Below are 7483 nucleotides of genomic sequence, written 5' to 3'. Positions count from 1 at the left end.
TTAATAACGAAGATACTAACACGTATGTTCACTACGTATATCTTATACATTGAAATGCTACACCTTGTACCCTGAAATGCCATGTGTAGAGAGCCAGGCAGAGTAAATTTAGGGTCATCACGGAGGTTAAGAATTATCTGAGAATTTAATGCTTGTATGTAACATACTCAATTAAAACTTGCTATACACCAATTCCTAGATCACAACAATGCATTTCACTATATATCTGAGAAGTTGAGTCTTCTTTGTTGGCAGTGTAAAATTTTTGACCAGTATCAAAATTCTGGTGAAACACACAATGAAGGCATTTTCTAGTGTATGCAATGTTTGGGGGCATTAAAGAATGTGGGAGAAATTCTTAGATGTCACACTAAGTTTCTGCTGAGCTTTGTCAAACCAAACAGCTCAACTATAAGGCAAGAAAAATTAACCCCCCTATAACAGATTAGTGGGTCTTACCAAATAAAGATAAGAATTCAACCTTAGGAAAAAACTCCCTACATAAGCAGATCTGAAACAGTGGGCACTAAAATGAACATCTAAAAATTACCTAACATCTTGATATTCAGTCATTGGTTCAGAAGCCTGACAATTTTTTGGTATATTTTATCTAATTAATGTTTCAGAATCAGCACCAGTCCCCAAAGCCTCAAATTGTAATATTTAATCTTCATTCAAATACATCCTTTTGTGCTGTATTAACACAACAATCAAATTTAAAGCTGAATTTACTCAATTATTATATATTTTGTGTGTATACTGGTAGGAACTTAAATTTTTTTATTTACTTGTGTTTCTGTTTTGGGGCACTTTGACTGAAGAGAAACTCATTTCACAGGATTACATCTTGCTAAAGCATTCCTTAGCATTGGTCCAAACTTGAATTCCCTTTTTGCACATACTGACCTGCATGACTGCATAGCTTATGAGGGCCTCCTTTAAATCACGGTTCTTTTGTTCTTTGAAGCGTTCAATATCAGCCCAAGCATTTCTGACAAATTCTCTGCCTTCCAGATTTTTAGAGTTAAGTTGTTGTTCTCCTTCATTTATTTGTTCTTCTAGCACCTTTATTCTGGCGTCTCTCTGCTCTGGAGTTTCATGACCAAAGAGCTTGGTAGTCATTCCCTTCAAAGAAAATGTTCTCAGGGTCCCAGTTGCCAGTTCCTCACACTGCTGCTTCTTGGATGCTAAGTCCTGAGCAGCCATCTCCAAGTCATACTGCATAAGTTCATGTTTCCTGCACACAGCCCGCATTTTATGCATGGCTTCTGCATAAAAAAAGATACTCCTTTAACTGATCTGCATAATGTTCTTCATCTTCCAAAATATCGTCAGTAGAAGATGCATACACATCCCTATGATGATCAGTACTCTGCAGTCCATCACCCATTTCTTTTTTCTATGGCTCTCCACTCACTGAAAACTCGCCCGTAATTCCCATGTACTTTATATACACCATACAGTCGATCTGCTACTCTCGCTCTGACTCGAAGAAGATATGCGATGACAGAGTGTAGTTCATCACTGTAGTGTTTTAGTTCGGTAAATCTCTTGCCTGGGTTTTTCACTCCAAATGTTGCATTAAGCGCTTTTAACCTGCAGTCTGCCTTCAGCTGAAATCCTGTTTCATTCAGTCTCCTCCCAGTTACCTGCCTGTGTTAAAAACAAATAGAAGATTTTGTCTCTACAGAGGACGGGATATGAAGCAACTCTCAAGAAGAAGTTTTCTAAACCAATTCGTCGTCTTTCCATGAAATCCTAGTCCGTGTTGTCAGCAGAGAGTTTATGCCAAACAAATTCTGCTCTTCTGGTAGAGGTGGCACAACAATATGTGGATAGTAAACTAAAAGGTAGTTTCTCAACAACTCAAATTCACTCTGCCGCCTCCATAGTGAGTCTGTTAGGACACTCTGACCATCAATATGTTCAACTGACCTTGTTTCAATGAGGTAAGCAGTATGTTTCTTGCATGTTCATGGCATTTCTTCCAGTTTGCTTTTCTGCTTCTGAAACATTAATTTCTAGCTTCTTCAACCAAAAATTTTCTGTCATTGTGCCGTCCCCGGGGCCCTCGTTCCGGGCCTCCTCCGCTTCCTCACTGACCACAGACTCCAGCCCAGTGTCGGGGTGGCCCAGCTCTAGGGGCTCAGGCTGCAGAAGCCGCTCGGGATCGGGAGGTGCGTGCTCCATGGCTGCGGTTCGGCGTGGCCTGATTTGATTTTTCTAACTCAAATCTGGCCTCTCTTCCCTGCTCAACATGGCCCCCCTGTCACCTGCCCCGCAAAATAGAATCCAATGTGGCCCTGTCTACCTCTTGGCTTTTATTTGCCACTTAATCTGTCCTTTGATCCAAGTTTGGCCCTAGCAATACAGACCAATTTGCACTTACAGAGTAAGCCATGCAGTCTGACCTCTGTACTATTCCCTTTGCCTCAAATTATCTCCCTACCCCCTACCCTCAGTACTGGCTTTCTCTGCCTTGTAAATTTCTATTTATCTTTAAACACCCAGCCTAACCGTTCAGTCCGCTGAACCTGATGGTTCCTGTTCCTGTCCTCTGTCTCTTCTAATACACTGTGAACTCCTTAAGGAAAGCAATCATGCTTGTTTTTGTATTCTCCGTCCCAGTACCTAGCACATTAGAGGTGTTGACTCAACGAACTTGACAGGTGAGGAAGATGGACTTGCAGTCACTGTGGCCCAGTGCTGGGGGAATTTGACAAAATCCTAATCCTTCCTGAGAGCATGTACTCGGAAAGGTTTTGCAGCAGAGGTAAGGCTGAGCTGAGTCTAGGAATTAATGAGGCTTTCTATCTGGAGGGAGGAGGAGGCCAGTGCAGAGGTAGGAAGCTAACTCGCTTCACATGGGCATCAGATACCTTGAGAACAGATCCCAGCCATCCTGCATGGCGCTGGGGCTTCCAGGACTGTGCTAGGCCTCCTGTCACTGGATTAAGTGCCGGGGCCCCAGGATATGGAGGATGCACAGAGCTGCTGCTGTGCTCCCCCAAATCCCTGGGACACCGCAAGGGTAATGCTGGGCCTGGTCGAGCTGCATTTTGTTGGCCAGGTGCCACAGGTGGGGGTCAGTCCTAGTGAGTTCAGAATAAGATGGGTTTTTTCCATAAACTCAAACCCCAGCTGAGAATTCTGGGCAGCTTTCTGTAAGCGGACAGGAAGAGCTGGATCTATTCTCGAAGGCAGAATGATGGATCAGCCTCCCATAGACAAAGTTGCCTAGGAAATGGCAAGAGAACCAGCTGATGAACATTCTAGACCAACACACAGGAGGGAACCTGGCTGGAACTAAAGCCAAAGGGATCTCCATGTGGGTGGGTGGGTGGTGTGAGAGAAAGAATATTACGGGCCAGTCAGAAAAGAGTCTTCCTCACCCTAGAAGCTGGAAATCATTCATGGTTTCACAAAGGTTCCCGAAGGCTGACTGCATGCCAGGCGCTGAGGATGCGGAATGAGTACGACCGTGTCTATTGATGTGTTCAGTCTAGAGGAGGACACAGACATTTAGCAGACAGAAACTACCATCCAGCATGAAAAGTGCTAAGAGACCTGACCAAATGATCTGGCAAAGTGAGGAAGGAACTTCCAACCATGACTGCAGCGTCTGCCAGTCACAGAGTAAGTACCTGTGAGAATGGTGGGGAATTCACTAGAGAAAGGAAACAGAGTTTCTTCCAGCACTGCTTGCAACTAGATCTGAAAAGCAGGAAAGATTCAGATACTGGCTAAATTACAACAGAACGACTTGTAAATTATTTGCTCAAAAGAAAGTAAGGGATTTCCCCAACAGAGGACAAGAAACAACCCAAGTGGCAAACAAAAAGGGAAGCTAGTGCTTCCCTGGGGAAAAGCCTAATACCAGGAACCTGGAAGCAGGGAGAGGAGCCCTGGGACCTGGAAGGGAAACTTGTGAGAGGGTGGCCCAGGAGAAATCCACCTGTCAGGAAACGAAACCAAGGAAGCCTGACTGGCACTGCTGTATTTTAAAAATATGTAGAACTCCTCACTTCCCTTGAGAATTTGTTGAAGATTTTTGTGTCTATATTCATAAGGGATATCGGTCTGCAGTCTTCTTCTTTTGTACTTTTTTAGCTGGTTTTGGTATCCATGTAATACTGGCTTCATCGAGTAAGGAAAGTTTTCCCTCCTTTTCTACGTTTTGGGAGAGTTAGTGAAGGATTGGTGTTTGTGGTTCTAAACATTTGATGGAATTCACCAATGAGGCCATCTGGTCCTGGGCTTTTCTTTATGGGAAGTTTATTCTGAATTGAATCTCTCCACCTGTTATAGGTCTGTTCAGATTCTCTGTTTCTCCTTGATTCAGTTTTGGCAGTTCGTGTGTTTCTAAGAATTTGTCCATTTTATCTAGGTTATCTGATTTGTTGGTGTACTATTGTTTATAGAGTTCCCTTATGTCCCTTTTCGCTTCTTAAAGGTTAATAGTAATATTCCATCTTTCATTCCTGCTGGTACTTTGAGTCTTCTTTATCTCTGTCCTTTGGTTTTTGGCAGTCAAGCTCTCTCTTTGTGTGTGTGTGTGTGTGAGTGCAAGTAGCAAGTTTATTTTCTTCGATAAAGAATTAACAGAGTTGGACTTCCCTGGTGGCGCAGCGGTTAAGAATCCACCTGCCAATGCAGGGGCACGGGTTCGAGCCCTGGTCCAGGAAGATCCCACATGTCGCAGAGCAACTAAGCCATGCGCCACAACTACTGAGCCTGCGCTCTAGAGCCTGCGAGCCACAACTACTGAAGCCCACGTGCCTAGAGCCCATGCCCTGCAACGAGAAGCCACCGCAATGAGAAGCCCATGTACCACAACGAAGAGTAGCCCCCGCTTGCCGCAACTAGAGAAAGCCTGCACCCAGCAACAAAGACCCAATGCAGACAATAAATAAATAAATAAATAAATTTATAAAAAAAAAAGAATTAACAGAGTTAATTTGATGTCCCCCAAATGAGGTAACATTGCAATATTTGCATAAATATTCAAGGAAAACTTTCCTTGAAACACTTATTCAGATCTTTTTTATGGACTGTCAGATCAGAGAAACTGCAATTTCAAGTTTGTTCACAGAAGTCAAAAAATTGGTTACTTGGAAAGTTTCAAAATGGCAATGTAACCGAGCGGGACCCTATGGGGCCTTCCCTATGGGGCAGACCCTTACCCCATATCCTCTGCTTTAACTCCTCTCTGAAGTACCTAGATGACAGTATCTGATGCACATTTCCTGAGTTGTTTCACAGATGCTAAAACTCCCACCAAATGGAAGAAATTAACTACTTGATGACCAGGAGCACGGTAGACCCCAGACCTACTAGCACCTAAGGACTGATGTTAACCCCTGTGACACCACCCTGTTACCTCACGATCAACCAGTTAGAGGATTGTACATGAGCTGATCACATACGCTGGGATGCTAAATGCTTTGCTGAAAGTCATCAGGGAGTTCGGGCTTTTTGAGCACTAACTGTCCCGGACTCCTTGTACAGCACCTTACAATAAATGCTACACTTTCCTTCACCACAACCTAGTGCCTGTAGATTGGCTTTACTGCATGCTGTGGGTGAGCGGACCCAAATTTTGGTTCGGTAACAGCAATTCTATCCCAGAGTCATAATTACCAGGGGGAAGAACGTTCTTCTAGCTAAGAGTTTTGACAGCACTTTAATACTCTGTCCATCCACCTTATACAAAAGCATGTGTGTTTTGCAAAGAGAGTACATATTTCTATTACATCATTTTTGGAAATGTACTCAGTTGCCTTACTGTCTCCAAGAGGGTCAATGGTCAAATTGTCAAAATTTGTCAATTTTGTTCATCTTTTCAAAGAACCAACTTTTGATTTTGCTGATTTTCTGTGTTGTCTTTCTATTACCTATTTCATTTATTTCTGCTTTAATCTTTATGAAGTCCTTTCTTCTGCTTGCTTTGCTTAGTTTGCTCTTCTTTTCCTAGTTTCTTAAGGTGAATGTTTAGGTTATTGATTTAAGGTCTTTTTTTAAATATAGGAGCTTCCCGCTATAAAATTCTCTCTGAGCACTGCTTTTGCTGCACCCCCTAAGTTTTGGTATGTTGTGTTTTTGTTTCTATTCATCTGAATTTACTTTCTAATATTTTTTGTGCTTTCTTCTTTGACCCACTTGTTCTGTAGAAGTGTGTTAATTTCCATATATTTGTGAATTTTCCAAATTTCCCTCTGTTGTTGGTTTCTAACACCATTGTATGATGGTCAGAGAACACATGTTGTATGATTTCAATCCTTTTAAATTTACTGAGGCTTGTTTTGTAGCTTAACACATAGTCTACCCTGGAAAATATTTCATGTGCACTTGAGAAGAGTATGAGTTTTGCTGTCATTAGGTGGAGAGTTCTAGATGCCTGTTAGTTTATATTGTTGTTCAGATTTTCTATTTCCTTGCTGGTCTTCTATCCAGTTCTTCTATCCATTATTGAAAATGGGGTATTGAAGTCTACAGCTATTACTGCTGAACTATTTATTTCTCCCTTCCATTTTGTCAGGTTTGCTTCATGAATTTTGGGGCTCTGCTGTTAGGTGTATATATGTTTATAATTGTTAATTCTTCTTGACAGATTGATCCTTTTATCATCTTAAAATAGCCTTTGTCTTTAGCAACAATTTTGTTTTAAAGTCTACTTTGTCTAATATTAGTATAGCCACTCCAGCTGTCTTCTGGCTGATGTTTATATGATACATCTTATCACATTCTTTCAACCTATTGTGTCTTTGAATATCAAGTGTGTCTGTTATAAACAGTACATAACTGGATTATATATATAATACATATAAAATATATAATATATATTAATATATCAACAAATAGCATTCTCATTAATATATTAATGACTAATGTTAATATATTTATAATTATGTATTTATATATTAAAACTATGTAATATCATTTTGAGAGAGAGATATATCTCAAACTTATATCGTTTCTTAAATCCATCCTGCCAATTTCTGCCTTTTGAGTGCTTAATCTGTTTACGTTTTATGTTAATTTGTTATTTGTTTTCTATAGGTATTTATTTTTTGTCCCTCTGTTAATTTGTTACTGCGTTCTTTTGTGTTAAGTAAATATTTTTTAGTGTACCCTTTTAATTCACTTGTCGAAAGACACTAATTATAAAAGAGAAGTTTGATAAGATGAACATCATCAAAATTAAAAATATTTACTCTTTGAAACACATGGTTAAGAAAATGAAAAGGCAAGCCATAAACTGGGAGAAAATATCTGCAAAACATATATCTTATAAAGGACTTGTATCCTGAATATATTATTTATAATTTGATAATAAGAAACAAATGCCCCAGTGAAAACAAATGGGTAAAGATTTGAACAGTCACTTTACCAAAGAACACATACAGATAGCAAACAAACGCTCAAAAAAGCTGCTCAGCATCTTTAGTCATTATGGAAATGGAAATTAAAACCAGGAGTTAAC

General features: G+C 40.5%; 1 pseudogene; it reads right to left on the bottom strand.

Moving 5' to 3' along the window:
• Positions 1-800: 800 nt before the first annotated feature.
• LOC103019751 (sorting nexin-4-like) lies at positions 801-2190 on the bottom strand (annotated as a pseudogene).
• Between the last annotated feature and the right edge of the window lie 5293 nt (positions 2191-7483).

This window comes from Balaenoptera acutorostrata, chromosome 3 (assembly GCF_949987535.1).
Source record: "Balaenoptera acutorostrata chromosome 3, mBalAcu1.1, whole genome shotgun sequence".
In the NCBI taxonomy this organism is placed as follows: Eukaryota; Metazoa; Chordata; class Mammalia; order Artiodactyla; family Balaenopteridae; genus Balaenoptera; species Balaenoptera acutorostrata.
Note: the sequence above shows the minus strand (reverse complement) of the source record. Positions and strands in the feature narration are given on the sequence as shown.